This window comes from Protopterus annectens, chromosome 1.part0 (genome assembly GCF_019279795.1).
Source record: "Protopterus annectens isolate FY-2018-M chromosome 1.part0, PAN1.0, whole genome shotgun sequence".
Classification (NCBI taxonomy): Eukaryota; Metazoa; Chordata; order Ceratodontiformes; family Protopteridae; genus Protopterus; species Protopterus annectens.
The window spans coordinates 686582063-686605409 of record NC_056725.1 but is presented as its reverse complement, the minus strand read 5'-3'; positions in this window follow the sequence as shown (position 1 = coordinate 686605409).

The window sequence follows — 23347 nt, the reverse complement described above, 5'->3', positions numbered from 1 at the left end:
GCCTGTTATGTACTTCACAAATAAAGATTCTAGTTGTCTACTGATGGTACTATGTTCTTCATCTGTAAATATGTTGTAAGTAATTTCTATGCTAAATTGTTAATAGCTATGTAATCCAATGTAACTACTGTCTGTTTATTTTACTGTGGAACTTTTCTCCCCGGGCCTCCGCTGAAAATGGACCCATGTCCAGTCGGACACTCCCGGTCAACAAATTTAAATAAATAAATAAATGTACCTACCATAACGTTTCATGTTAGTTGTCTTCTCTCACCTTCTTTCTTGCATCCCACCCACCATTCCCCTAGCCGGGACAGACCGAGAAGATCTTCCCTTCATTGAAGGGTCCTTTTATTCCTTTGTTCACTATCTAGGTGTCCTAGGATATATATATAGTGCAAATAATTATCTTTGGAGGTTTTTATCCCTCTTCCTCCTCCTTCCAGTTGGAGGATTTTGTTTTATTGGCCTATGTTAGGTTTCTCAGCTTCCAAACGAGATCTGGGGAGTTATCGCCTAGCATCATGGGATATAGGGTTGCCTCAAGCTGGTAAAATAAGCTCTCGAGCTTTAGTAAGTGGCCAAGTCGGAGCCGCGGATCGGCTCCGGATCCATCCAGCAAGAAAGAAGGTGAGAGAAGACAACTAACATGGAACGTTATGGTAGGTACTTAACTTCTCATTATTCCAACTGAAGACACTGCAGAAAATAGTGGAGTGGGGAAAACGGTTTCAACAGAGATCGAAGCAACAACTAACAGTGCAAACTCTAAAACCCCAAAATTTACTCAGCTCTGTATATTTGCAGATCAGTCTCTTGGAACAGGGAGACAACCATTTCAACAGAGATCTAAGCAACAATTAAACTCTGCAACCAAAACATATTCTCAGCTCTGTATATTTGCAGATAGTCTGGAATTCAGTCTCTCAGAACACAGGTTCCAACAATTAAAGGCAGGCATGTGATGCCTGAGTTAGATAACACACAAGCTGTAAAAAACAGTTATACCAACTGAAGACATGGCAAAAAAATAGGGGGCAGTGGGGAAAACAGTTTCAAAAGAGATGTAAGCAAAAATTAACAATACAAACTCTAAAACCAAAAAAATATACTCAGCTCTGAATATTTGCAGATCAGTCTCAAAACAGGGAGACAACAGTTTCAACAGAGATCTAGCCAACAAGTAAACTCTATAACCAAAAAAAAATTACTCAGCTCTGTACATTTGCAGATAGTCTGGAAGACAGTCTCCTAGAATACAGGTTCCAGCAATTAAATGCAGGCTGTTACTAACAGGTCAAATTTTATGCAAGTGATCCCTCAGTTAGATAACACACAAGCTGTAAAAAACACTTATACCAGCTGAAGACACGGCAGAAAATAGGGGGGGGGGTTAAACAGTTTCAACAGAGATCTAAGCAACAACTAACAGTACAAAACTCTGAAACCATAATAATAATCTCAGCTCTCTATATTTGCAGAATAGTCTCTCAGAACAGGGAGACAAAATTTCAACAGAGATCTAAGCAACAATTAAACGGCATAGCCAAAAAATATATACTCAGCTCTGTATATTTGCAGATAGACCTGAAGGCAGTTGCTCAGAACATAGGTTCCAGCAATAAAAGGCAGTCTGTTACTAACAGGTCAAATTTTATGCAAGTGATCCTTGAGTTAGATAACACACAAGATGTAAAAGCAGTTACACCAACTGAAGACATGGCAGAAATAGGATGGGGATGGGGAAAACAGTTTCAACAGAGATCTAAGCAACAATTAACAGTACAAACTCTAAAATCAAAAAAATATACTCAGCTCTGTATATTTGCAGATCAGTCTCTCAGAACAGGGAGACAACAGTTTCAACAGAGATCTAAGCAACAATTGTACTCTAAAAATATACTAAACTCTGTATATTTGCAGATAGTCTGGAAGGCAGTCTCTCAGAACACATGTTCCAGCAATTAAATGCAGGCTGTTACTAACAGGTAAAATTTTATGCAAGTGATCCTGAGTTAGATAACACACAAGCTGTAAAAAACAGTTATACCAACTGAAGGCACGACAGAAAATATGGGGTGGGGAAAACACTTTCAACAAAGATCTAAGCAACAACTAACAGTACTAACTCTAAAACTAAACTAACATAGCTCTGTATATTTGCAGATCAGTCTCTCAAAACAGGGAGACATCAGTTTCAACAGCGATCTAAGCAACAATTAAACTCTATAACCAAAAAATATGCTCAGCTCTGTATATTTTCAGATAGTCTGGAAGGCAATCTCTCAGAACACAGGTTCCAGCAATAAAATGCAGGCTGTTACTAACATGTCAAATTTTATGCAAGTGATCCTTGCGTTAGATAACACACAAATTGTAAAAAAACAGTTATATCAACTGAAGACACTGCAGAAAATAGGGGGGATGGAGAAAACAGTTTCAACAGAGATCGAAGCAACAATTAAACTGCATAACCAAAAAAAAATACTCAGCTCTGTACATTTGCAGATAGTCTGGAAGCCAGTCTCTCAGAACACAGATTCCAGCAATTAAATGCAGGCTGTTACTAACAGGTCACCTTTTCTGCAAGTGATCCTTCAGGTCTCATTTTCTGCAAGTGATCCTTGAGATATATAACACACAAGTTGTTAAAAACAGTTATACAAATTGAAGACAAGGCAAAAAATAGGTGTGGTGGGGAAAACAGTTTCAACAGAGATCTAAGCAACAACTAACAGTACAAACTCTAAAACCAAAAAAATATACTCAGCTCTGTATATTTGCAAATAAATCTTTCAAAACGGGGAGACATCAGTTTCAACAGAGATCTAAGCAGCAATTAAACTCTATAACAAAAAATATCTACTCAGCTCTGTATATTTGCAGATAGTCTGGCAGGCAGTCTCTCAGAACTCAGGTTACAGCAATTAAATGCAGGCTGTTGCTAACAGGTCAAATTTTATGCAAGTGATCCTTGAGTTAGATAATACACAAGCTGGAAAAAACAGTTATACCAACTGAAAACACGGCAGAAAATGGGGGGAGGACAATTTCAATAGAGATCTAAGCTAAAATTAACAGTACATACTCTAAAACCAAAAAATATATTCAGCTCTATATACTTGCAGATCAGGCTCTCAGAAAAGGGAGACAGTTTCAACAGAGATCTAAGCAACAATTAAACTCTATAACCAAAAAATATACTCAGCTCTGTATATTTACAGATAGTCTGGAAGGCAGTCTCTCAGAACACAGGTTCCAGCAATAAAATGCAGGCTGTTACTAACATGTCAAATTTTATGCAAGTGATCCTTGCGTTAGATAGCACAAATTGTAAAAACCAGTTATACCAACTGAAGACATGGCAGAAAATAGGGGGGAACAGTTTAAACAGAGATCTAAGCAACAACTAACAGTACAAACTCTAAAACCAAAAAATATACTCAGCTCTATATATTTGCAGATAGTCTGGTAGGCAGTTTCTCAGAACACAGGTTCCAGCAATTAAATGCAGGCTGATACAAACAGGTCAAATTTTATGCAAGTGATCCCTGAGATAGATAACACACAAGCTGAAAAACCAGTTATACTAACTGAGGATATCGCAGAAAATAGGGGGTGATGGGGAAAACAGTTTCAACAGAGATCTAAGCAAGAACTAACAGTACATACTCTAAAACCAAAAAATATACTCAGCTCTGTATATTTGAGATAGTCTGGAAAACATTCTCTCAAAACACAGATTCCAGCAATTAAATGAAGGCTGTTACTAACAGGTCAAATTTTACGCAAGTGAACCTTGATTTAGATAACACACAAGCTGTAAAAAACAGTTATACCAACTGAAGACATAGCAGAAAATGGGGGGGTGGGGGAAACAGTTTGAAAAGAGATATAAGCAACAACTAACAGTACAAACTCTCAAACAAAAAATATACTCAGCTCTGTTTATTTGCAAATAGGTCTCTCAAAACAGGAAGACAGCAGTTTCAATGGAGGTCTAAGCAGCAATTAAACTCTATACCAAAAATATATACTTAGCTTATACTTACAGATAGTCTGCAAGGCAGTATCTCAGAGCACAGGTTCCAGAATTGAAATGCAGGCTGTTACTCACAGATACAATTTTATGCAATGATCCTTGAGTTAGATAGTACACAAGCTGTGAAAACCAGTTACACCAACTGAAGACATGGAAGAAAATGGGGGGGGGGGCAGTTTCAACAGAGATTTAAGCAACAACTAACAGTACAAACTCTAAAACCAAAAAAATATACTCAGCTCTGAATATTTGCAGATCAGTCTCAAAACAGGGAGACAACAGTTTCAACAGAGATCTAGCCAACAAGTAAACTCTATAACCAAAAAAAAATTACTCAGCTCTGTACATTTGCAGATAGTCTGGAAGACAGTCTCCTAGAATACAGGTTCCAGCAATTAAATGCAGGCTGTTACTAACAGGTCAAATTTTATGCAAGTGATCCCTCAGTTAGATAACACACAAGCTGTAAAAAACACTTATACCAGCTGAAGACACGGCAGAAAATAGGGGGGGGGTTAAACAGTTTCAACAGAGATCTAAGCAACAACTAACAGTACAAAACTCTGAAACCATAATAATAATCTCAGCTCTCTATATTTGCAGAATAGTCTCTCAGAACAGGGAGACAAAATTTCAACAGAGATCTAAGCAACAATTAAGCGGCATAGCCAAAAAATATATACTCAGCTCTGTATATTTGCAGATAGACCTGAAGGCAGTTGCTCAGAACATAGGTTCCAGCAATAAAAGGCAGTCTGTTACTAACAGGTCAAATTTTATGCAAGTGATCCTTGAGTTAGATAACACACAAGATGTAAAAGCAGTTACACCAACTGAAGACATGGCAGAAATAGGATGGGGATGGGGAAAACAGTTTCAACAGAGATCTAAGCAACAATTAACAGTACAAACTCTAAAATCAAAAAAATATACTCAGCTCTGTATATTTGCAGATCAGTCTCTCAGAACAGGGAGACAACAGTTTCAACAGAGATCTAAGCAACAATTGTACTCTAAAAATATACTAAACTCTGTATATTTGCAGATAGTCTGGAAGGCAGTCTCTCAGAACACATGTTCCAGCAATTAAATGCAGGCTGTTACTAACAGGTAAAATTTTATGCAATTGATCCCTGAGTTAGATAACACACAAGCTGTAAAAAACAGTTATACCAACTGAAGGCACGACAGAAAATATGGGGTGGGGAAAACACTTTCAACAAAGATCTAAGCAACAACTAACAGTACTAACTCTAAAACTAAACTAACATAGCTCTGTATATTTGCAGATCAGTCTCTCAAAACAGGGAGACATCAGTTTCAACAGCGATCTAAGCAACAATTAAACTCTATAACCAAAAAATATGCTCAGCTCTGTATATTTTCAGATAGTCTGGAAGGCAATCTCTCAGAACACAGGTTCCAGCAATAAAATGCAGGCTGTTACTAACATGTCAAATTTTATGCAAGTGATCCTTGCGTTAGATAACACACAAATTGTAAAAAAACAGTTATATCAACTGAAGACACTGCAGAAAATAGGGGGGATGGAGAAAACAGTTTCAACAGAGATCGAAGCAACAATTAAACTGCATAACCAAAAAAAAATACTCAGCTCTGTACATTTGCAGATAGTCTGGAAGCCAGTCTCTCAGAACACAGATTCCAGCAATTAAATGCAGGCTGTTACTAACAGGTCACCTTTTCTGCAAGTGATCCTTCAGGTCTCATTTTCTGCAAGTGATCCTTGAGATATATAACACACAAGTTGTTAAAAACAGTTATACAAATTGAAGACAAGGCAAAAAATAGGTGTGGTGGGGAAAACAGTTTCAACAGAGATCTAAGCAACAACTAACAGTACAAACTCTAAAACCAAAAAAATATACTCAGCTCTGTATATTTGCAAATAAATCTTTCAAAACGGGGAGACATCAGTTTCAACAGAGATCTAAGCAGCAATTAAACTCTATAACAAAAAATATCTACTCAGCTCTGTATATTTGCAGATAGTCTGGCAGGCAGTCTCTCAGAACTCAGGTTACAGCAATTAAATGCAGGCTGTTGCTAACAGGTCAAATTTTATGCAAGTGATCCTTGAGTTAGATAATACACAAGCTGGAAAAACAGTTATACCAACTGAAAACACGGCAGAAAATGGGGGGAGGACAATTTCAATAGAGATCTAAGCTAAAATTAACAGTACATACTCTAAAACCAAAAAATATATTCAGCTCTATATACTTGCAGATCAGGCTCTCAGAAAAGGGAGACAGTTTCAACAGAGATCTAAGCAACAATTAAACTCTATAACCAAAAAATATACTCAGCTCTGTATATTTACAGATAGTCTGGAAGGCAGTCTCTCAGAACACAGGTTCCAGCAATAAAATGCAGGCTGTTACTAACATGTCAAATTTTATGCAAGTGATCCTTGCGTTAGATAGCGCACAAATTGTAAAAACCAGTTATACCAACTGAAGACATGGCAGAAAATAGGGGGGAACAGTTTAAACAGAGATCTAAGCAACAACTAACAGTACAAACTCTAAAACCAAAAAATATACTCAGCTCTGTATATTTGCAGATAGTCTGGTAGGCAGTTTCTCAGAACACAGGTTCCAGCAATTAAATGCAGGCTGATACAAACAGGTCAAATTTTATGCAAGTGATCCCTGAGATAGATAACACACAAGCTGCAAAAACCAGTTATACTAACTGAGGATATCGCAGAAAATAGGGGGTGGTGGGGAAAACAGTTTCAACAGAGATCTAAGCAAGAACTAACAGTACATACTCTAAAACCAAAAAATATACTCAGCTCTGTATATTTGAGATAGTCTGGAAAACATTCTCTCAAAACACAGATTCCAGCAATTAAATGAAGGCTGTTACTAACAGGTCAAATTTTACGCAAGTGAACCTTGATTTAGATAACACACAAGCTGTAAAAAACAGTTATACCAACTGAAGACATAGCAGAAAATGGGGGGGTGGGGGAAACAGTTTGAAAAGAGATATAAGCAACAACTAACAGTACAAACTCTCAAACAAAAAATATACTCAGCTCTGTTTATTTGCAAATAGGTCTCTCAAAACAGGAAGACAGCAGTTTCAATGGAGGTCTAAGCAGCAATTAAACTCTATACCAAAAATATATACTTAGCTTATACTTACAGATAGTCTGCAAGGCAGTATCTCAGAGCACAGGTTCCAGCAATGAAATGCAGGCTGTTACTCACAGATACAATTTTATGCAATGATCCTTGAGTTAGATAGTACACAAGCTGTGAAAACCAGTTACACCAACTGAAGACATGGAAGAAAATGGGGGGGGGCAGTTTCAACAGAGATTTAAGCAACAACTAACAGTACAAACTCTAAAACCAAACAAAAATACTGAGATCTGTATATCTGCAGATCAGTCTCTCAGAGCAGAGAGACAACAGTTTCAACAGAGATCTAAGCAACAATTAAACTCTAAAACCAAAAATATATATTCAGCTCTGTATATTTGCAGATAGTCTGGAAGGCAGTTTCTCAGAACAAGGGTTCCAGCAATTAAATGCAGGCTGTTTCTAACCAGTCAAATTTATGCAAGTGATCCTCGAGTTAGATGACACACAAATTGTAAAAACCAGTTATACCAACTGAAGACACTGCAGAAAATATGGGGGGGGGGAACAGTTTCAACAGAGATTTAAGCAACAACTAACAGTACAAACTCTAAAACCCAAAAAACTTACTCAGCTCTGTATATTTGCAGATCAGTCCCACAGAACAGGGGACAACCGTTTCAATATAGATCTAAGCAATAAATAAACTCTGCAACCAAAACAATATATACTCAGCTCTGTATATTTGCAGATAGTCTGGAAGGCAGTCTCTCAGAACATAGGCTCCAGCAATTAAATGCAGCCTGTTACTAACAGGTAAAATTTTATGCATGTGATGCCTGAGTTAGCTAACACACAAGCTATAAAAATCAGTTATACCAACTGAAGACATGGCAGAAAATAGAGGGCGGTGGGGAAAACAGTTTCAACAGAGATATAAGCAACAACTAACAATACAAACTCTAAAACCAAAAAAATATACTCCACTCTCAATATTTGCAGATCAGTCTCTCAGAACAGGGAGACAATAGTTTCAACAGAGATCTAAGCAACAATTAAACTCTATAAACAAAAAAATGTACTCAGCTCTGTACATTTGCAGATAGTCTTGAAGGCAATCTCTTAGAACACAGGTTCCAGCAATTAAATGCAGGCTGTTACTAACAGGTCAAATTTTATGCAAGTGATCCTTCAGTTAGATAACACACAAGCTGTAAAAGCTGTTATACCAACTGAAGACATGGCAGAAATGGGAGGGGGATGGGGAAAATAGTTTCAACAGAGATCTAAGCAACAATTAACAGTACAAACTCTAAAACCAAAAATAATATACTCAGCTCTGTATATTTGCAGATAGTCTGGAAGCCAATCTCTCAGAACACAGGTTCCAGCAATGAAATGCAGGCTGTTACTAACAGGTCAACTTTTCTGCAAGTGATCCTTGAGATACATATCACACAAGCTTTTAAAACCAGTTATACGAATTGAAGACAGAGCAAAAAATAGGGGTGGTGGGGAAAACAGGTTTCAACAGAGATCTAAGCAACAACTAACAGTACAAACTCTAAAAACCAAAAAAATATACTCAGCTCTGTATATTTGCAGATAAATCTTTCAAAACAGGAAGACATCAGTTTCAACAGAGATCTAAGCAGCAATTAAACTCTATAACAGAAAGTATATACTCAGCTCTGTATATTTGCAGATAGTCTGGAAGGCAGTCTCTCAGAACACAGGCTACAGCAATTAAATGCAGGCTGTTACGAACAGGTCAAATTTTAAGGTCAAATTTTATGCAAGTGAACCTTGAGTTAGATAACACACAAGCTGTAAAAAACAGTTATACCAACTGAAGATACGGCAGAAAAGGGGGGGGGATTTCAATAGAGATCTAAGCTAAAATTAACAGTACATACTCTAAAACCAAAAAATATATTCAGTTCTGTATATTTGCATATCAGGCTCTCAGAACAGGGAGACAGTTTCAACAGAGATCTAAGCAACAATTAAACTCTATAACCAAAAATTATATACTCAGCTGTGTATATTTGCAGATAGTCTGGAAGGCAGTCTCTCAGAACACAGGTTCCTGCAATTAAATGCAGGCTGTTACTAAAAAGGTTAAATTTTGTGCATGTGATCCCTCAGATAACACACAAGCTGTAAAAAACAGTTATACCAGCTGAAGACATGGCAGAAAATGTGGGGGGGGGGCTGGAAAAACAATTTCAACAGAGATCTAAGCAACAACTAACAGTACAAAACTCTGAAACCAAAATAATATACTTAGTTCTGTATATATGCAGATTAGTCTCTCAGAACAGGTAGGCAAACATTTCAACAGACATCTAAGCAACAATTAAACTACATAACCAAAAAACAAATACTCAGCTCTGTATATTTGCAGATAGTCTGGAAGGCAGTCTCTCAGAACACAGATTCCAGCAATTAAATGCAGGCTGTTACTAACATGTCAAATTTTATGCACGTGATCCTTGCATTAGATAACACACAAGCTGTAAAAAACAGTTATACCAACTGAAGACACAGTAGAAAATAGGGGGGACAGTTTCAACAGAGATCTAAGCAACAACTAACAGTACAAACTCTAAAACCAAAAAATATATACTCAGCTCTGTATATTTGCAGATAGTCTGGAAGGCAGTCTCTCAGAACACAGGTTCCAGCAATTAAAAGCACACTGTTACAAACAGGTAAAATTTTATTCAAGTGATCCCTGAATTAGATAACACACAAGCTGCAAAAAACACCAAATTAAGACATAGCAGAAAATGGGGGGGGGGGGACAGTATGAACAGAGATCTGAGCAACAACTAACAGTACAAACACTAAAACCTAAAAAATATACTCAGCTCTGTATATTTGCAGATCAGTCTCTCAGAACAGGGAGACAACAGTTTCAACAGAGATCTAAGTAACAAATATACTCTATAACCAAAATAAAAAATACTAAGCTCTGTATATTTGCAGATAGTCTGGAAGGCAGTCTCTCAGAACACAGGTTCCAGCAATTAAATGCAGGCTGTTACTAACAGGTCTAATTTTATGCACGTGATGCCTGAGTTAGATAACACACAAGCTGGAAAAAACAGTTATACCAACTGAAGGCGTGGCAGAAAATAGGGGGGGGGTGGAAAACATTTTCAACAGAGATCTAAGCAACAACTAACAGTACAAACTCTAAAACCAAAATAACATACTCAGCTCTGTATATTTGCAGATCAGTCTCTCAGAACAGGGAGACAACAGTTCCAAAAGAGATCTAAACAACAATTAAACTCTGCAACCAAAACATATACTCAGCTCTGTATATTTGCAGATAGTCTGGAAGGCAGTCTCTCAGAACACAGGTTCCAGCAATTAAATGCAGGCTGTTACTAACTGGTCTAATTTTATGCACGTGATGCCTGTGTTAGATAACACACAAGCTGTAAAAAACAGTTATACCAACTGAAGACACAGCAGAAAATAGGGGGGACAGTTTCAACAGAAAGCTAAGCAACAACTAACAGTACAAACTCTAAAACCAAAAAAATATACTCAGCTCTGTATATTTGCAGACAGTCTGGAAGGCAGACTCTCAGAACACAGGTTCCAGCAATTAAAAGCATGCTGTTACAAACAGGTCAAATTTTATGCAAGTGATCCCTGAATTTGATAACACACAAGCTGCAAAAAACAGATGTAATGTGATCCTATCTTGCCTACATTCTCTACAGATGGGTTCGGAGCCGATCCTCGGCTCCGACTCGGCACGCTATACTATAGAACAAAGTCTCTTATTGGCTGAGCCACCTCATATCCCAGGATGCCCCACTATTGCTTCCCCAGATCTCGTTTGCTGCTTCTACAGCATAGACGTGGTCTCGGACTTGGCTGAGCTAAGTGACTCTTAGTGCTTATTTTTTCTGTCAGAAATTTTCGCTAAACTTACCCAAAAGCTGTTTTAACAGCTACTTATTGTGTGTGATTGGTTTTTGTAAAAAGTTTGTGGTAAAATTGTGTTTTTCTCGACAGCAAAGGATCCTGTTTAAGTTAGAGGGGCCTTTGCTTGGCCCATGCACCTTAGTAGGAGCTGTTTAACAGCTAATCATTGTGTCATTGTGCAGTTTAGAACTTTTGTGGTAAATTGTATTTTTTTCTTGGTGGTAAGTGATCCCGTTTAACTTAGAGGGATCTTGCCCTAGTCTACGTGTTATTTTGTTCTAATTCAGTGTAAAGTTCAGTTGAAGTAAATAGCCATGTCTAAAGAACATAGGCCATCAGGATTTAAGAAATGTTCAAAATGCAATTATAAAATGTCCATTACGGACGACCATTTGTTATGTGTATACTGTTTGGGGCCGAAGCACCTACAGGAATCCTGTAGCGTTTGCCACGCTTTTCTCGCGTGCTCCAAGAGAGGAAAAATAAGTTGATTTTGAAAGGGCTTATTACCCCTTCTTTTGAGGAAGCCCTATCTTCTTCTTCTTCCCGTTGAGGAAGAAAAAATCTTCGGCTCCGACCAGCCCGTCGGATCCGGCAGCAAAAAAGTCTAGGCAGGCTTCTCCGTCGGCTCCATGGACTTCGGAGCCGAGGGCAGAATGGTCTGCCTCGATGTCTCCAGCCTCAACTCCTCTGGTTTCGGAGCCGAGAGCTCGGGCGTCGAGAGGCGAGTCATCTCCATCGGCTCCACTGCCTTCAGAGCCAATGAAGATTGCCCGCTCAGACTCTTCCCCTTCGGTGCCGAAGTCCACATCGGCTCCGAGGGAAATTGCAGTAGTGGTGGAATCTCCCTCGGCGCTGATACTTCTTGAGACCATTCAGAGCCGGTCCCCCAGTCTTTCGGAGCCGGCGGAGAAGTCGACTCGGACCCGGTCGGTCTCTTCTCGGTCGTCGAGGATGTCCGATTCGGATGTAGACAGGGTGCTTCAAAGGCTTTTTCAATCTCCGGTCTTTCAAAAGTTGGTCTTGACTCCAGCCCAGTCTGCTCCGGAGCCGATTTCCCACCCTGCCATCTCGGTTCCTCCTCCAACAGCTTCGGTGCCATTGGAGTCGGTGTTGGTGGAGCAGGTGGAGGTTGTTGGGCCAGCCCCGACCCTAACTCCAACCCCACCCTTCGGGTCGGGGTTCGGTGCACGGACCTCCTCTGTCGGCCCCGGGGGATGCTTCGGGACTGATCCTTTTGATTTCGAGCCTCTCTCTCGGTGCGACGGCGGTGGGGGTACCAACTGCTGTTGTGGCCTTGGGGGTTGAACCTTCCCAGGACTCTGGGGGTCCCGCCTTCTAGGCCATGAGGAGTGCCTTGGCCATATCCTCTCTGGCCACTTCTACCATCTCACCACCACCTTCCCTTGGCACGGAGACTGGTTCCTTTGCAATCCCCCTGTCTCACGACAGTGGAGCCCTGGGGCCTGAGATTACCCCCATCGGGGGTTCCCTTCTTCCTGGAGGTCCCTCCGAAATGTCTTTGGAGGAACCCCCGAGGAAGAGACAGTGCAAGAGGAAGCACGTCGACTCCCCTGATGAGTCTCTCACCTCGGATACCGACCTCGATGATGCGGAGGGGTCCCCCAAGTCGTCCTCGGATGATGTTTCCTTTGCGGACATCTTGGAGATCCTAAAGCAACGAGGCGACTGGCAGTCCAAACCCCCTTCTGCTGAGGAGTCAGTGTTCCTCAAGGCCTTCGGGGCTCAGCCCTCTGCCTCCTGGGTGTCTCCACCCTTCGATGAGCTCCTGGAGTTGATCTCTCGAAGGGCGTGGGAACATCCGGACTCTGTTGAACCGGTGCCAGCTCGCCCCAATAAATTCCTTTCGGCACCCCCTGATAAGGACTTTCTTACCAAAGGTGTGGCTGTAGATGCCTTGGTGGTGGCATCTGCTACCCAACAAGATGTGGCAGAGGCTTCAACATCCGTTCATCCTCCTAATAAGGAGTCTAGCAGCATGGATCGGTATGGGAAGCGCACCCTTGCTTCAGCAACCTTTACATTAAGGTCTCTGAATTACCTGACGCACTTTACGAGACTGCAGAGGGATCTGGTCAAGGAGCTGTCGGATACCGTCTCTGGTAACTTACCAGAGCAGTTAGCCCAGACGGTTAACTCCCAGTTGGCTACCCTTTCCTCCCTATCCAACTCGTCTATGAGGCTCATTTCGTATGCAGCCGAAGGAGCGAGCAGAGCGGCGGGCACAGGTGTTGCTTAACGGAGACAAGCCTGGCTACGCCTGTGTCACTTTGTGGAGGCCTTTAAGTCTTCCTTTGCCGACGCCCCCTTCGATGGGTCCTCCCTTTTTGGACCCAAGGTAAAGGACACTTTGACTCGCTGCGAGCAGGAGGGTAAGACTTTAACTGCCATAGGGGCCCGGTTTTCCACTCCCTTCAGACCTTATCCCAAGGCTCGAAGAGGAGGGAAGATGTGGTTCCATAAGTCTCAAAAGCCTTACTCATTGCAGCAGAGCGATTCCCCTTCTAGAGGCAGAGGAAGGGGAAATTTTTCAGGGAGATGCCGTCCCAGAGGTGGCGGAGGCCCCTGCAACACTGGAGACCACGAGTCCTTTTGTGGCTCCTCCTCCTTCCAGCATCCCTGAAGGAGTGCCCGACTGTGCAGCTCCGGAGCCAGTCGGGGGTCATTTTTCGAGGCACCTAAAGGCCTGGGAAAGTATCACTCAGGACCGATGGGTGCTCCGAATCATCGCCGGAGGTTACTCCATTCCCTTCTCTCAACCCCCTCCACCATCCCAAAGAATCCCGGACCCGCCACCCAGTCAATGGGATATGGCAGCCATCGAAATTTCAAAGCTGCTTCAAAAAGGAGTCATCCAACCTGTCCCCGCAGATCAGGCCGGATCAGGGACTTACTCAAGATTCTTTTTGGTACCAAAAAAGACCGGGGACTTGAGGCCCATTTTGGATCTCAGCAGATTAAACCGATCAGTGAAAAAGTCCAAATTCCGGATGGTCACCTTGCAAACCATTCTCCCGCTTCTGGAGAACGGTGTTTGGATGTGCTCCATAGATCTCAAAGACACCTATTATCACATTCTGATAGATCAGGTGTCAAGGAGACACTTGCGCTTCAGCCTAGGGGACAGTCATTTTCAGTTCCGTGCACTGCCCTTTGGTCTCACCACAGCCCCCAGGGTGTTCACCAAATGTTTGGCAGTGGTGACTGCTCACCTGAGAAGTCTAGGATTCCAGGTGTTTCCATACCTAGATGACTGGCTCCTAACTGCCACTTCAAGGCATCTACTTTTAAAAACTCTAGCAGCCACTATCTCCCTAGGCAGCTCCTTAGGAATCACATTCAATTGGACAAAATCCATATTGCTGCCATCACAGTGTATTCTGTTTATTGGTGCAGAAATAGACTGAAGGCAGATGCGAGTCTATCTTCCTGTGGAAAGGATAGCAACATTGCAGTCTCAGGTTTGGGCGTTACTCCTCAGACGTCGCGCTCCAGCGAGAATGGTCCTACAGCTGTTAGGTTCCATGTCAGCCACCATTCTTCTCATCCCCTTGGCAAGATTGCATATGAGGATACTCCAGTGGCTCCTCTCAGTCCAGTGGTCTTATCAAGACCTCCCCCTCAGTCACCAAATAGTGATCACAGAGACGTGCAAACAGGATCTTCGTTGGTGGCTTCTTTCCTCCAACCTGGATCAGGGCGACCCTTCCCCATCCCCCTCAGCCACATTGACTACGGACGCCTCCCAGACAGGGTGGGGGGACATTATCTGGACAGGTCGGTCCAAGGCGTGGCACTCCGGCGAGCATCTTCTCCACATCAATATCCTGGAAATGAGGGTGGTGCTTCTAACGCGTTGCAAGCACTGCACGATCACCTCCCCAGGGGCGATTGCCATTCAGTCCGACAACATGTCGGTAGTCTGGTACTTGAACAAGCAAGGAGGGACCAGGTCTTACCCCTTTGCAGAAAGGCCATGAAGGTATGGGATTGGGCGATTGCTACCAAACGCTTTCTAGTGGCAACTCACATTCCGGGAACATCCAATGTGATAGCCGACAGACTGAGCAGGACTATTCTCTCCCCTCACGAATGGTCCTTGAATCACAAAGTGGTAACACAGATTTTTACGAGATGGGGAGTTCCATGTTGCGATCTTTTCGCAACTCCCCTCAATGCAAAATGCCAACAGTTCTTCTCTCTCATTCCAGTTCCCGGGCAGACCCCCAAGGATGCTCTGATTCAAACTTGGCTCCCTGGTCTGCTATATGCCTTTCCACCGGTTCCCCTTCTCCCCAAGCTGATTCAGAAGGCGATTCGATTGAGAAGCAAAATGATTCTAATCGCCCCATACTGGCCTCGTCAAGTTTGGTTCCCCTTTCTTCGCAAGTATGCATTGGACGGTCCCTGGTTCCTGGACCAGGTTCCAGACCTCCTGACGCATCAGTCAGGACAGCTCCATCAGTCCCTCCATTCATTGAAGCTAGCAGCTTGGCTACTCCTCTTCTGACCATAGTTAGGAGCCATTCTTTCGACCCTGAAGTCATGCATATTTTGTCCTCGGCCCACAAGACTTCTACTAAAAAGATGTATAGCAGTAAATGGAAGAGGTTTGCTATTTGGGCCCAACTCCGAGGATTAGACCCTATGACTGCTTCTGTGTCAGAGGTTCTGAAGTTGTTAACTTCCCTGTTCAACCGGGGTTGTTCGGTGTCTACCATCAAAGTTCAATTGGCAGCTATTTCTAATTTTCATGAGAACACAGAACCACCTTTAATGAGCAACAAGTTGTGCAAAGCTTTTATTAAAGGAGCTTGGCTTTTACGGCCCCCTATATCTCATCCTGCACCACCGTGGGACCTTAACGTAGTGTTTGGCGCATTAACCGCACCCCCCTTTGAGCCGGCAGCAACCTGTGACTTAAAATTTCTTTCTTGGAAGACTGCCCTTCTAGTTGCTATCACATCAGCCAGGCGAGTTTCAGAACTTCAAGCCTTATGTGTCAATCCACCATACCTGGTATTTCACAAGGATAGAGTATCTCTTAGACCAAACCCATCCTTTATACCAAAGGTTTGTTCTAACTTTTGTTTGCAACAATCACTGGAATTACCTTTTTTTTTTCCCTAAGTATACAAACAGAGCTGAGTATACCTTTCACAGCTTAGATGTACACAGACAATTACGTTTCTATTTGGACAGGACACAACAAGCACGAAAATCAGATCAACTGTTTGTGTCCTTTTTGGATAATAAATTGGGCAAATCTGTCAAGAAAGTCACTATTGCCAAGTGGATCAGAGACTGTATCAGTCATATTTACCGCATTTCAAATAAGGACCTTACAATTCCTGTGAAAGCTCATTCTACCAGGGCTATGGCCACTTCGGCAGCCTTTCATTCCAAGCTCTCTATTAATGACATTTGTGCGGCTGCTACGTGGTCTACTCTACACACCTTTATCTCTCACTACAAATTGGATGTGGCATCTAGGGGTCGAGCTGCCTTTGGTTCCATGATTCTCCGGACCGTTTTCCAGTGAGCCACCCAGGAATTAGGTGCTAGGGATGCTGTCCCATCTGTAGAGAATGTAGGCGAGATAGGATCACATTACATCTTTTAGTTATGTACTTACCACAACTTTAGATGTATGGGATCCATCTCGCCTACATTCCTAATAACCCACCCTCCTTCCCCCTACCTTGGAGGCCAGAAGAGACCGGACGGTCTGAATACAACTGTTTCCTCTCCTGAAACACCTGGCAATCTTATAACAACAGTCTATGTGTGTGTGCATGTGTGCGGACAAACAAGATCTGGGGAAGCAATAGTGGGGCATCCTGGGATATGAGGTGGCTCAGCCAATAAGAGACTTCGTTCTATAGTATAGCGTGCCGAGTCGGAGCTGAAGATCGGCTCCGAACCCATCTGTAGAGAATGTAGGCGAGATGGATCCCATACATCTAAAGTTATGGTAAGTACATAACTAAAAGTTATACTAACTGAGGACATCGCAGAAAATAGGGGGTGGTGGGGAAAAGAGTTTCAACAGAGATCTAAGCAACAACTAACAGTACATACTCTAAAACCAAAAAAATATACTCAGCTCTGTATATTTGCAGATCAGTCTCTCAGAACAGGGAGACAACAGTTTCAACAAAGATCTAAGCAACAATTAAATTCTATAACCAAAACAAATATACTCAGCTCTGTATATTTGCAGATAGTCTGGAAGACAATCTTTCAGAACACAGATTTCAGCATTTAAATGAAGGCTGTTACTAACAGGTCAAATTTTATGCAAGTGATCCTTGAGTTAGATAACACACAAGCTGTAAAAAACAGTTATACCAAATTAAGACATAGCAGAAAATGGGGGGGGGGGCAATTTGAACAGAGATATAGTGAACAACTAACAGTACAAACTCTCAAACCAAAAAAAATCTACTCAACTCTCTTTATTTGCAGATCAGTCTCTCAGAACAGGGAGACAACAGTTTCAATAGAGATCTAAGCATCAACTAAACTCCATAACAAAAAATATGTATACTCACCTCTGTATATTTGCAGGTAGTCTGGAAGGCATTCTCTGAGAACACAGGTTCCAGAAATTCAATGCAGGCTGTTACTTACAGGACAGATTTTATGCAAGTGATCCTTGGGTTAGATAACAAACAAGCTGTAAAAAACAGTTAAACCAACTGAAGATATGACAGAAAATAGGAGGGGTAGGGAAAATAGTTTCAAAGAGATCTAAGCAACAACTAACAGTACAAAGTGTAAAACCAAAAAAAAAACTATACTCAGTTCTGTATATTTGCAGATCAGTCTCCCAGAAGAGGGAGACAACAGTTGTAACAAAGATCTAAGAAACAAGTAAACACTATAACCAAAAAAAATTCTCAGGTCTCTATATTTGCAGATATTCTGGAAGGCAGTCTCTCAGAATACAGGTTCCAGCATTTAAATGCAGGCTGTTAATAACAGGTCAAATTTTATGCAAGTGATCCATGAGTTAAATAACACACAAGCTGTAAAAAACAGTTATACCAACTGAAGACACGACAGAAAATAGAGGGAGAGAGTTTCACCAAAGATCTAAGCAACAACTAACAGTAAAAGCTCTAAAACCAAAAAAAATATACTCAGCTCTGTATATTTGCAGATCAGTCTCTCAGAACTTGGAGACAGTTTAATCAGAAATCTATGCAACAATTAAACTCTATAACCAAAAAATATATACTCAGCTCTGTATATTTGCGGATAATCTGGAAGGCAGTCTCTAAGAACACAGGTTCTATCAATTAAATGCAGGGTATTACTAAAAGGTCAAATTTTAATGCAAGTGATCCTTGAGTTAGATAACACACAAGCTGTTAAAACCAGTTATAGCAACTGAAGACACGGGAGAAGATAGGCAGGGACAGTATCACCAGAGATCTAACCAACAACTAACAGTACAAATTCTAAAACCAAAAAAGTATACTGTATATTTGCAGATCAGTCTCTCAGAACCGGAAGACAACAGTTTCAACCGAGATCTAAGCAACAATTAAACTCTATAACCAAAAAATATATACTCAGCTCTGTATATTTGTAGATAGTCTGGAAGGCAGTCTCTCAGAACAAAGGTTCCAGCAATTAAATGCAGGCTGTTACCAACATGTCAAATTTTATGCAAGTGATCCTTGAGTTAGATAACACACAAGCTGTAAAAAACATTTATACTAACTGAAGACACAGCAGAAAATAGGGAGGGGTAAAACGTTTCAACAGACATCAAAGCAACAACTAACAGTACAAACTCTAAAATCAAAACAATATCCTCAGCTCTGTATATTTGCAGATAAGCTTTTCAGAAATGGGAGACAACATTTTCAACAGAGATCTAAGCAACAATTAAACTCTAAAACCAAAAATATATATTCAGCTCTGTATATTTATAGATAGTCTGGAAGGCTGTCTCTCAGAACACAGGTTGCAGCAATTAAATGCAGGCTGTTACTAACAGGCCAAATTGTATGCAAGTGATCCTTGAGTTGGATAAGACACAAGCTATAAAAACAGTTATTCCAACTGAAGACACGTCAGAAAATAGGAGGGAGACAGTTTCAACAGAGATCTAATCAACAACTAACAGTACAAACTCTAAAACCAAAAATAAAATACTCAGCTCTGTATATTTGCAGATCAGTCTCTCAGAAGAGGGAGACAACAGTTTCAACAGAGATCTAAGCAACTATTATACCCCATAACCAAAAAATATATACTCAGCTCTGTATATTTGCAGGTAGTCTAGAAGGCAGTCTGTCAGAACACAGGTTCCAGCAATTAAATGCAGGCTGTTACTAACAGGTCAAATTTTATGCAAGTGATCCATGAGTTAGATAACCCACAATCAGTATAAACCAGTTATACCAACTGAAGACATGGCAGTAAATGGGGGGGGCAGTGTCAACACAGATCTAAGCAACAACGAACAGTACAAACTCTAAAACTAAACAAATATACTCAGCTCTGCATATTTGCAGATCAATCTCTCAGAACAGGGAGACAACAGTTTCAACAGAGATCTAAGCAAGAATTAAACTCTTTAACCAAAAAATATATACTCAGCTCTGTATATTTTCAGATGGTCTGGAAGGCAGTCACTCAGAAAGCAGGTTCCAGCAATTAAATGCAGACTGTTAATAACAGGTCAAATTTTATGCAAGTGATCCTTAAGTTAGAGAGCACACAAGCTATAAAAAACAGTTATACGAAATAGGTCAAATTTTATGCATGTGATCCTTAAGTTAGAGAGCACACAAGCTATAAAAAACAGTTATACGAACTGACGATACTGCAGAAAACAGAGAGGGACAGTTTTAACTGAGATCTAAGCAACAACTTACAGCACAAATTCTAAAACCAAAAAAATATACTCAGGTCTGTATATTTGCAGATCCGTCTCTCAGAACATGGAGACAACCATTTCAACAGAGATCTAAACAACAACTAACTCTATAACCAAAAAATATATACTCATCTCTGTATATTTGCAGATCAGTCTCTCAGAACCGGGAGACAACAGTTTCAACAGAGAAATTAAACTCCATAATCAAAAAAATATACTCCGCTCTGCATATTTGCAGATAGGCAAAGTCTCTCAGAACACAGGTTCCAGCAAACTAAATGGGACTTACTAACAGGTCAAATTTTATTCAGGTAATCCTTGAGTTAGATAATAAACAAACTGTAAAAAACAGTTATACCAACTGAAGTCACGGCAGAAAATTTGGGGGGGGGACTGTTTCAACAGAGATTTAAGCAACAACTAACAGTACAAACTCTAAAACCAACAAAATATACTCAGCTCTGTATATTTACAGACAGTCTCTCAGAGCAGGGGGAAAGTTTCAACAGAGATCTAAGCAACAATTAAACTCTATAACCAAAAATATATACTCAGCTCTGTATATTTGCTGATAGTCTGGAAGGCAGTCTCTCAGAACACAGGTTCCAGCAATTAAATGCAGGCTGTTACTAACAGGTCAAATTTTATGCAAGTGATCCTTGAGTTAGATAACACACAAGCTGTAAAAACTAGTTATACCAACTGAAGACATGACAGAAAATAGGGGGGTAAAACGTTTCAACAGAGATCTAAGCAAAAACTAACAGTACAAACTCTAAAACCAAAACAATATACTCAGCTGTGTTTATTTGCAGATAAGCCTCTCAGAACAGAGAGACAACAGTTTTAACAGAGATCTAAGCAACAATTAATCTCTATAACCAAAAAATATATACTCAGCTCTTTATGTTTGCAGATAGTCTGGAAGGCAATCTTTCAGAACAGAGGTTCCAGCAATTAAATGCAGGCTGTTACTAACGGGTCAAATTTTATGCATGTGATCCTTGAGTTAGACAACACACAAGTGGTAAAAAACAGTTATACCAACTGAAGACATGGCAGAAAATAGGGGGTGGGGGTGGGGGAAACAGTTTCAACAGAGATCTAAGCAACAATTAACAGTACAAATTCTAAAACCAAAAAATTTACTCAGCTCTGTATATTTGTAGTTCAGTCTCTCAGAAGAGGGAGACAGCAGTTTCAACAGAAATCTAAGGAACAATTAAACTCTATAAACAAAAAAATATACTCAGCTCTGTATATTTGCAGATAGTCTGGAGGGCACTCTCTAAGAACACAGGTTCCAGCAATTAAATGCAGGATGTTACTAACAGGTCAAATTTTATGCAAGTGATCCATGAGTTAGATAACACACAAGCTGTAAAACCCAGTTATACCAACTGAAGACACGGCAGAAAATAGGGGGGGACAGTATCAACAGAGATCTAAGCAACAACTAACAGTGCAAACTCTAAAACCAAAACAATATACTCAGCTCTGTTTATTTGCTGATAAGTCTCTCAGATCAGGGAGACAACAGTTTTAACAGAGATCAAAGCAATAAACTCTATAACCAAAAAAAAAAAATACTCAGCTCTGTATATTTGCAAATAGTGTTGAAGGCAATCTCTCAGAACACAGGTTCCAGCAATTAAATGCAGGCTGTTACTAACAGGTCAAATTTTATGCAAGTGATCCTTGAGTTAGATAATACACAAGGTATAAAAACAGTTACACCAACTGAAGACACGGCAGAAAATAGGGGGGGACAGTATCAACAGAGATCTAAGCAACAACTAACAGTACAAACTCTAAAATGAAAAAATACACTTTGCTCTGTATTTTTACAGATCAGTCTCTCAGAACAGTGAGACAACAGTTTCAACAGAGATCTAAGTATCACTTAAGCTCTATAACCAAAAATATATTCTCAGCTCTGTATATTTGAAGGTAGTCTAGAAGGCAGTCTCTCAGAACACATGTTCCAGCAATTAAATGCAGGCTGTTACTAAAAGGACAAATTTTATGCAAGTGATCCTTGAGTTAGACAAGCTGTAAAAACCAGTCATAGCAACTAAAGACACGGCAGAAAATAGGTGAGGGGGAAACAGTTTCAACAGAGGTCTAAGCCAGAACTAACAGTACAAACTCTAAAACTAAACAAATATATTCAGCTCTGTATATTTGCAGATCAGTCTCCCAGAACAGGGAGACTGTTTCAACAGAGATCTAAGCAACAATTAAACTCTATAACCAAAAAAGTATACTCAGCTCTGTATAAATGCAGATAGTCTGGAAGGCAGTGTCTCAGAACAGTTTCCAGCAATTAAATGCACGCTGTTTCTAACAGGTCAAATTTTATGCAAGTGATCCTTGAGTTAGATAACACATAAGCTGTAAAAAACAGTTATACCAACTGAAGACACGGCAGAAAATAGGGGTTGGGAACAGTTTAAACAGAGATCTAAACAACAACTAATAGTACAAACTCTAAAACCAAAAATATATACTTAGCTCTGTATATTTGCACATCGGTCTCTCAGAACAGGGAGACAGTTTCAATGGAGATCTAAGGAAAAATTAACCTCTATAACCAAAACAAATGTACTCATCTCTGTATATTTGCTGATAGTCTGGAAGGCAGCCTCTCAGAACACAGGTTCTAGCAATTAAATGCAGGCTGTTACTAACAGGTCAAATTTTATGCAAGTGGTCCTTGAGTTAGATAATACACAATGTAAAAAAACAAGTTATACCAACTGAAGTGATGGCAGAAAATAGGGGGGGCAGTATCAGCAGAGATCTAAGCAACAACTAACAGTACAAACTCTAAAACCAAAAAATATACTCAGCTCTGTATATTTGCAGATCAGTCTCTAGGAACACGGCAACAACAGTTTCAACAGAGATCTAAGCAACAATTAAACTCTATAACCAAAAAATATACTCAGCTCTGTATATTTGCAGATAGTCTGGAAGTCAGCCTCTTGGAAGACAGGTTCCAGCAATTAAATGCAGGCTGTTACTAACATGTCAAATTTTATGCAACTGATCCTTGAGTTAGATCACACACAAGCTGTGAAATACAGGTGTACCAACTGAAGACATGGCAGAAAATGGGGGGTAAAAAGTTTCAACAGAGATCTAAGCAACAACTAACAGTACAAACTCTAAAACCAAAACAATATACTCAGCTCTATATATTTGCAGATAAGTCTCTCAGAACAAAGGAGTGAATTTAAAAAAAGTTTTTTTAACCAAGCAAAACTAAAAGCCCCCAACAATTTAAACTCTTTTTTAAAAAAAAACCAAAAAAAAAAAAAA